A 9,535-nucleotide genomic window follows, 5' to 3' on the forward strand; every position below is an offset into this window, starting at 1 on the left:
AATGAGTTTCATCATTGCTTGGCGTAGCTCTGTATATGGATTTAGAATGGTGTGATGCCATCATGATTATGAATGATATAGCTACAAAAAAAGTGTGATTGTCACATTCAGTCCAATGGACCTTCCAATTAAACATAAAACACGCAATTTGCAGTTTTGTGTGTGTAGTACACTATGTGACCAGGTCTCTCACTCGTGTGGCTGACCCTCACTGCCGGTTAGTTGCTATTAGTCATTTAGCCCTTCCCATGCTTAGCCCATGTTTATTATATGCCTTTACCACATTTTGTTAATTTCCGCCATGATATCCACCTGCAGTACACTTTCATAAGGGCCATTCTTTCAGTTCTGCAAATGCAGATCTCCTCCCTGTGCTGTTTATGCTGAGGGACACAGCACTTCTTCAGTTGCTTTGCACCGTGTTGCTGGAACACCCATGAAGGCATTATTAGCATTTTGCACCAGTATGTGTTAAAATCTCTCAAAACCAAAAACAGCTGCTGAACTGAATGTGTTTTAGATCTTTGAATGTCTATCTGTTGCCACCTAGTGGAGAGCAGTGAAACAGTTATCTGGTATCCCTGCCTTCGCAAGTAAACTGAAGAAACAATTGCACTAATTCAGTTGCACTGGTATATAAACAGGTCCTCATAGTTATTGTAATATGTATGTGCATGTATGTGTGACACGTACATACACACATATAGGGATATATACTATATATATAATATATATATATAGATAATTATATAATATATATAATATATATATATATATTATAAATATTGCAGATGCATATTTCACAATGTTTTATATATACTGTGTGTTAATAGACTCATATGTACTAAATTGGGCTCTTTATGCGGCAAACTACTGCCACTTAGTGTGGGTCCTTCAGTGAAATGCTACAAGCTGGTATTTATGTATGTGTCTTAGCCTCTCAGCTGTCTGTATTGTTTATAACTGAATTCCTCAGTTGCAACCAATCAGCGGTGAGAACTGCCCTGCATGAGAGGACATCTTGTTATTTCTATTATGAAAGGAGCTTCTTCTCTCAGTCTCATACTTGGAAACACAATGCTAAACCAATGAGGGATAAAGATATAAAGAAAACGTGTGACATATACCACACTGCATTGTTCATTTTAGTTCTCAGATTTCTGTGATATAGTCTTTAAAGGAATGTTATACACTTGTCTATGAAGGTGATCGTTCATTAGTAACGCATTGCAGAAAATGTATTGATCAAGTACAACTTGCAGGATACACTTAGGGCAGCAGTTAAGCCAAGTTGCCAACAATACCTGGTTGTCTCCCAGCACTAGCATACAACTTGGCAGAGATTCATACCATGAGAGATCTAGTATAGCCTTATACTCCATATATGGGATTTCACTTTTGTTGCTGAAGTAACTTACAAAAAATAGATGGTGAGTAAGTAGATTCAAGAAAATGCACAGAGTCCTTTTCTTCAGTCAGTTGCCAGGTTTATTGAGAGATGCAGGGAGTCTGGTCCAGGGTACAGGACAAACACAATACTCATCATTACAATGTTTGCATGACATTAAATACCCTTCTGTATAGATGGTCCACCTCCCCTTTCTCTGACACTTAACCAATGGTCAAGGTACAACACATTATTCTGTTAATTTAGTGTGTGTGTGTGTGTCTGTATGTATGTGTGTGTGTGTGTAGTCTAGTGTGACAACCTCTGAACTCAGTGTATTCTTCACACTCCTGGAGAAAAAAGGTCCATAAATCTGTCCCTTTGATCCCAGTGGCATTATCTCTTTCAATCTCTCTGAGAACCTCTGTGTCCAACGTCAGTCCCTGGGAGCCTTTTAGCCCCTTTATGCTTTGCATTCCAAAGTCTTACAGCCTGGCCCCTTCTGGTCCACAGCATTGTTATCTTTTTAGCTTGCAGTCAATGCTGGGCAAGAAGCTTGTAGACGCAATGTCTCTATCAATTGTAAGCAGTACATGCAATTTGAACCAAACAGTCTGCTATCTGCAATATTAGTCTCTTTTCAGAAAAAAACACCAGTATAGCTCTGCCAGTCCACATGCGTAGCAAACTGCTAATCAATTCTCAATCCATGTTTTCCAACAATTGCCTTTAATATCTACAAGTTGGAAATGTAGGACTTTATGGACACCATGTGTGTATCTACAAAATATACAGTAACTGGTACATATATCTGCAAAATACACAGTAACTGGTACATGTGTGTAACCTGCTTACAAAATGCTTTTCTACAAATCTAAGATATTTGCCTGCTTTTTGATGATTTCTGCATTTCACTGCAGGTTCAAATTTGATCCTTTTGTTTAGGTGCTGTAGTTGTCTAAATTCTGTTTTCTTTCAGTTGTATTTTACTGTCAGACACATGACAGAAAATGAAAGTGACAAGAGTTTTGTGTGTCATGTGTGGGTCAATTTTGTGTTAATTTTAGTTCAGATTTCGGTGAGAGGCATAATAGGGAGCTGAGACCATGGCTGAAGACATTCTAATAAAACCTCTTCAACAGATGTGGTGGCATGTTTTGTCATCAGAAATCAAATATATAAAGCTACTTTACTACAATGACTCTCAAAACATTCACTATCTGAATTATCAACGGGTTACAGAAGCAACTTTAAAATCAACAAGGTCTGTTTGTTTTTTTTTTTTTTTCCCCAAACGACAAGCCTTAGCCATACAGCTAGATTTCTCATTCTTTTTTAGCCAACCCCACCAAGTGGACTTTCATGTTTTAAAAACACTAGAAAAGTGACTTTACCTGATGGATCCACTGTGGCTGGTAATAAGGATCTTTGATCCCTGCATGATAGACTCTACCATAGGGGTTGCTTTGCGCAATACCCAACGAAGGAGGTTGTGAAGGAGGTTGCTCCTGTTTGATGTTGGGAAATGAGGGAGCTTCCTGAGGTTCCTAAATCTCAATGTGACTCACTAGAAATCCCCACAGCAGCACAACAAAATATAATACTAGCTGAAATATTACACTTCTCACAACTACATTTAAATGGTACTTTCCATGAATAAACTAACACACATGGTTTAACAATATTTATTACAGTACAACATACCCAGCTCAGTCACATTGAAAAAAAAATCTCAATACATTTTCTACAGACTGACACATATCGGATCATCTTTTTGTCATATCTTGTTACTGATTTAGTTTGATGTGTGCAATTTATTTTGTATGCGACTGTCATTTAATTTCCATGTCATTTTGCTCCAATGCCATAAGTGGTGTAAAGGAGGATGAATCCATCTTTTTGGAAATTGCATTTGCCATCAGCTGTGACTGGGCATTCCTCTGCTGCATTAATAGCATTCTAGTCCATTTTGGTTTTTTTTAGAAACCCATTTATTAAGCCAAAACAATATACTTCCTGTGTTACCTAGGATACCACCAACCTGACTCTCCACAGCCAGATGTCCCCTATGAGCAGCAAATAATGATGCATGTTTAATTTACCCATTAACTGCCATTATCTTCAATTTTTTTTAGCATTATTTAACTGGTATCTACATCTTAATTCAATTTTCGCTTTAACTATTTTGTTATAAGCTACCCTAATTTTATTTACCGCAAAAGTTACATCTAAATGTAACTTTATTCTGCAAATATAACCCTTCAGGTACTTTCAAGATGCCTCACTATAAAATAAGAAACTGGAGCCTAAAAATGATCAATTTCTTGGTGTTTTCCTCCCCACAGTGATAATAAAGCTTAATTTTCTTGAGCTTCATAGTCGGTGTGAAACTTCATTGGTCTGATTACGGCATGCCTACCGTGACTGCCCTCAAAATAAGACGCAACGCTTTGTAGCCAAAATAAGGGATTTACTTTTTTTTCGGTGTTCTGATTTTATCAAAGAAAATGTTATTAGGTACTTAATGGGTTAATATAACTTTGCTTGACAATTAAGTGTTTATGATTTTGGTAAGTATTAAATGTATTCACTTTCATACTGCAGTTTATGTATGCCTATTCTGTAAATAAGTGAGGAAACTGTTAATAACCAATTACAATGACATTTGAAGGCTTTAAGCTCAATTGACATGCTTTCGTCTGTTTAAAACAGTCAAGGGTCTGAGTCACTTCTTACAGCAGGTACTTAACACCTGCAAGTCCCGGACTTCAAACATGACATTGATTAGGGGGATGTACTCAGTCTGTTAATGAGAGGGGTTGGGACAACATCACTCTAAAGGGAAATGACCTAAAAACTACCTGAAAGTAAGGCATGTAAACACAGCTTTCCCTTTACCTAGAATAGTATCAGATATCATAGTTTTAACCCCTTTTTTTTGTAAAGATGCTTCTTTATCTATTACAAGTAAATATTTTGAAGGTTTGCAAGTCTTTGCGTATACGTTCATGCAGTGTTGTGTAGTTGCTTCTATTTCTGTCCATAAGATCCATGACGATAGCTGCGTGATCCACATCGGGTATCACGTTCAATGGCTCTTTTACAGATGCCATCAAAAGAGCGCTGGAAAAGCGCAGTCAAGATTCCACTGGCATCACTTTATCCTTGATCCCATGCAGCACAAAGAAAGGGGGTAACCTACACACAATACAACAGAGCTATCAAGACTGGATTCCAAATATTTTTTACAACAGCAGAAAATCTTTTTTAAAAATGCACAGTGTTTAAATAACAATTACATTTATACTAGGCAGAAACATGAACATGGGACAATGTCGCTTTAAACTGTTGCCTTGCTTTGACAAATCAGACTTAAGACGTATTAATAAAAACATACCTGAAGAATAGATTTACTTCATCAAATGTTGTGCAATTTTGTTTTTGGTTAAACTCTTTACTGCACTATACAGGCATCGTTGATTTAAATTGTTAAAATAAAGCCTGTGCACAATTACTGGATGTGTTTTTAATAGTTGTCTAAAAAAAGACATAACAAATCTTAATTTTGTACTTGTACACATTTTTGCGTGGAGATAGTCTACATACAATACTCTACAGTAGCACCAACAAGTTTCAATATTCATTACCTACAACCACGTTAAGTATGCTATCAAAACTTTTTTATACCAGACCATGCTGGACTAGGGCAGCGTATTGTACAGCTGGCTCTTTGAGCTAGCTAATATATATATATATATATATATATATATATATATATATACGATGCTGAGACAGGGCAGCATATATATATCGAATATAATTATATATATATATATGACATCCACAGGTGTCCACTTTTAACATATTAATTTCTGTGAAGCTTGAAATCTCTCACCATAGATAATGGAATGAGTCTTCAGCTGCACATGCCACCCATGCTAATCAACAAAAAACAACAGTTAAAGTAACAGACACCAGGAAAGCAGATTCAACAATAATTGTCAGCTTGTCGGAGCCCACCAGGTTAAAGAGGGGGCTGTTCAACATTACAAATAGGGTTACTGTCTCATTTACTGTCCCATGATTACACTACACATTTCTTTACCTACTGCATATCTGAATACAAGTCCTTTTTCAGATTTGTTTAATACTGCTAAGAGTTTCCTCTACACAAGAGAAAAGAAAGCCACTGTAGTTACCAAATTAATCTTAATGATGCTACTTGGAGACAGACAGATCAAGTCTAAACTAAACTGGGCAGGAAATACGTTTAGGAACTTGTGCTCTAAAATATATCTTTAACTACCTCTATAGGTATTTCTGGTTGACAATTTACAGTCTATTTAATTGATTTTAATCAGCCGTGGTACGAAATATTGCCATTTAGAGAAAAAAAAACATAACGAATCTGTCTTTTTCTCTGAAGCCACACTGCCAGGCGCATGATCCCAGGTCCAGATGGTGTGGACTGCTTGACTGAGAAGCTCCCCCCAGCTACAGAATATTTTAACATGCAGTAGTTCAAAAATGACTTATAAATTTGTTTAAAGAAAAACAAAGTTTAACATAGCCATTGACAAGCCATTTAAATATCTTCAAAATACTAGTTAAGCTTTACATGAAGCGTTTACTAAATGACTATGAAAGCTGGATTTCGATTCAACTCCTGGTGTGAGTTCCTGGTTGATTTAAGATATTTAGCAAAGCCTGACTGCTAATGTAATCCTGATATTTTAAACAATTAAAAAAATACCTATTATGCCCTTTAAAGATGATAGAAGCTCTCTCTGCTTGGTGGTGTCAATCCCGATTTTCTCATTTTCTCCAGCCAAAAACAAAGCAGTAAGTGCACAGAGATGGGCCCCACGTGAGTGACCCATCAGTGCAACTTTTTCCTGTAATACAGGAAACTTTACAACACTTATCCACCTGCATTACACATTTTTCTCCATTGCACAATCTAACTGACTGCCATTTTTCTTATGGGGCTGTGTCTTTGGTTCGAGGTTCTTGATAAATCATGTGATATTGACCTTTCAATTCCACTTCCTTTATGGTATAGTGTAAAAGCAGGTGCAGCCAACAGAGATGAAGGGTTACAATATCCCAGTGACCTCAATAGGCAGGAACCAAAGACATGTGGCAAAACATGAACTGACCAGAGGGGGCCACTAAAGAGCCCCAAGACAAGATCAGCAATTCAGCCTTCTCCCAATTGCATAGTATAACTCACCCTACACACCCTCCTTTGAATTTTAACATCCGAGACAACAACATGTTACTTTTGAATGACGTGTCCTGTATTTACCTTGTCGAGTCCATAGTTGTGCCTGTGGTCTCTTGTCCATCCAATACAATCAACCAGGACCTGGACCACATCTACAATTGTGCACTGCAGGAGAAATGAAAGAATCAGCTGCTATATTATTGTCAGAGTAGCAACAGGTTACCTGCTGTTCCAGAGTGAATGGAGTTAAAGCAGTTAATCAGAGTACTGTGTCTTGCAACAAAACATACAGGTATGACTAGACAACACATGTACTGGTAGTGAAACATTGCTTCTACATGTGGTCCTGGATTAAGTCTTAACATATTAAATTAAAACGTCTGTGTGATTTACCTTCTTGATAACAGAGCGGACCTAGGGTTCCTTTATTTGAAACAAACTTGTGTTAATCTGCTGGACTATGTCCCTTATAGTGGGCTGAGAAAAAAAAAGAAAAAAGAAATTAGTAAAATTGACTGGAACACTATAACCTAGAGAAGTCTAGACCTTCTATTAAGTTTGTATCCCTATCTGGCCTTTAAAAAACCAAACAAAAAAAACCAAACAATTGGTCTCCAGGTTTCAGAAAGAGCTTCTAGGTATAAGACTGCAACAGTTACAGCCATGGCCAGTTATTCACCAATCACAATTTCAAGATTGGTCCACAACACAAAAATCACAGTTTTTATGACCAGCTTTGATCCAGCTTGAAATGACTTTGCGAGCTGCGAGTTAGCAGCCTGCTAAGTACTAGAAATGCTTTGTGTAACTGGGCCTAGAACAGTAACACCTGCACCCAGTGATCAAATTGGGATTTTAAAAGAGGTGGAACGGCCGTGGCCTGTGTAAGGGGAAGGGAATCCTACTTTCAATCAGAAGACCAGGAAGGGAATCCTGAAGAGGCAGAAAGCTGCTCCGGACCGATATGCATCAATTTAACCCCTGCCTACACCCACAAGCAATAGTGCAGTATGTAATTTCATTCATTTATTATTGTTGGCAAAAGAAAAGGAAGTCTGACATAAAAAAATGCCATCAGCCTGAAGTGCAGATACAATTATAGGTGGATGCAAAAACAGCAGCGTGTTTGGCTAGCAGTATTACTACTACTACAATATGCCAATGCTGACCTCTACTGCTAAAATGTCCTTAGTAATTAGTCTAACACAATGGTCTGCGGTAATTTTAAGAAGCTGTTTCATAGACTTCTGGTTCCCATGGTAACCACACTTTGATAGCATTAATGGGTGCTTCGGATTACACTTTTTAAATAAATTGGTACTGTCAGTGTTTGCCTGCAATAACAGAAAAGTAGCCTGGAGGAAGATTGTTTGCTTACAGTACCTTAGGATAAAGCGAATAGTCGGTTCAAATGACGACAACATTTAACTCATTAGCCACTTGCTGAGCCAGCAGGCAGTACATTTACATTTTCTAGACAATATAATATAGCAAGGGTCCAAAATTCAAGTTCTTGAGGTCCAGAGGCCTCCTGGTCTTTATTCCACCGAAGAGGCAAGTCAATCAACAACTTCCCTGCAGGGAAGTACAATGTTAGGGTGAAGTTTCCAAACTTCTCTCTAACTGACATTCCCTCCAACTCGAACTCAACCTCGTGCAACTTCCCAGGAACTTTTTTTTTTTTTTTTAACAGAGAAAGGGGAGTGACATATTTAAAATGAGGTATGATACTACTCCTAGGTAGTCAATCAAAGAAATTGGTTTATGTTTGGCTTTCTCCTTTACTATGTTTACTTTTTGGGAATAAATTGTATTTTGTTTTTAAACAAAAGTTAACCGGTTTTTGAATGGTGAAATGTACTGTGCGTTGCTTTTACTTTTCCAAATGGACCGCACAGCAGTCTTAATTTATCCAGTGGGATTCCAGGTCTTAACTTATTTTTTTTTAGATACAGTACCTAATGTATAAAACTAGAACAAGAAGAAGCTTTCATTAATTCAAACCCAATCATGGTAATTTTAGGGCAAACAATGCCTGGCTGATGCCTGCTCTGCCATGGTGCCAGAGGAAAACCAGCTGTGGTATATTGCTGCCTGACAATATGTCACTCATGAATACTTATTCATGCAGAGGTTTTACACTAAACTACTTCAGATAAACCATGACACTTTGACATGTACAGTACTGTTTACTAATAATTTCCACATACTGTACCTTGGACTTATAGCTTCCAAATACTTTTTGTATCCAGGTAAATTTGACAGGCCTTGTAACCACTGGCCAGCCACAGACAGACAGTAGGGAATCCCCACTATCAGGACTCCAGCAGCAAACAATGCAGAATACATTTGGGCTACAAAAACACAATACTATACATTGGAGGCTGTGTGGGCCAGCGATTTGATTGGCTCCTGTAATGCTGAAATGTCCATGTTGCACGATTAGCATTACAAGAGCCAATCAAATCGTTGGACCACACATCCTCCAATGTATACTATAGTACTCTACACAAAGCGGGCGGAGTTCATTTGCATACAAACTCCAGATTTAGCTGGACAGTTAAATATTTAGCTAAATGTTAAATCTTGTAACTAGATTTCTAAATTATATCTGAATGTACACATTTAAAAAATGCTTTATTTATTTTCACATTTATAAATCTGGTGAAAAAAATACAAGATACAAGATTTAAGTTAAATCTGGGAAAAAATACAAGATTTAAGCTAAATCTGGAAAAAAAAGACATGTTAAAATATTAACCTGCTTTTTTTTTTACACATGGCACCTCATAAATATAGAATAGCTTTTTCTCCATGTAGGTACTGTTTAAATCTACTTATTTGACTACAACTCTTCTTGAAGGTTATACCTCCTGGTGGTTTGGGCTGGTACTGCACCCCTGCCAAACTGGGCGCACTGT

The sequence above is a fragment of the Polyodon spathula genome, chromosome 1, assembly GCF_017654505.1.
Source record: "Polyodon spathula isolate WHYD16114869_AA chromosome 1, ASM1765450v1, whole genome shotgun sequence".
Classification (NCBI taxonomy): domain Eukaryota; kingdom Metazoa; phylum Chordata; class Actinopteri; order Acipenseriformes; family Polyodontidae; genus Polyodon; species Polyodon spathula.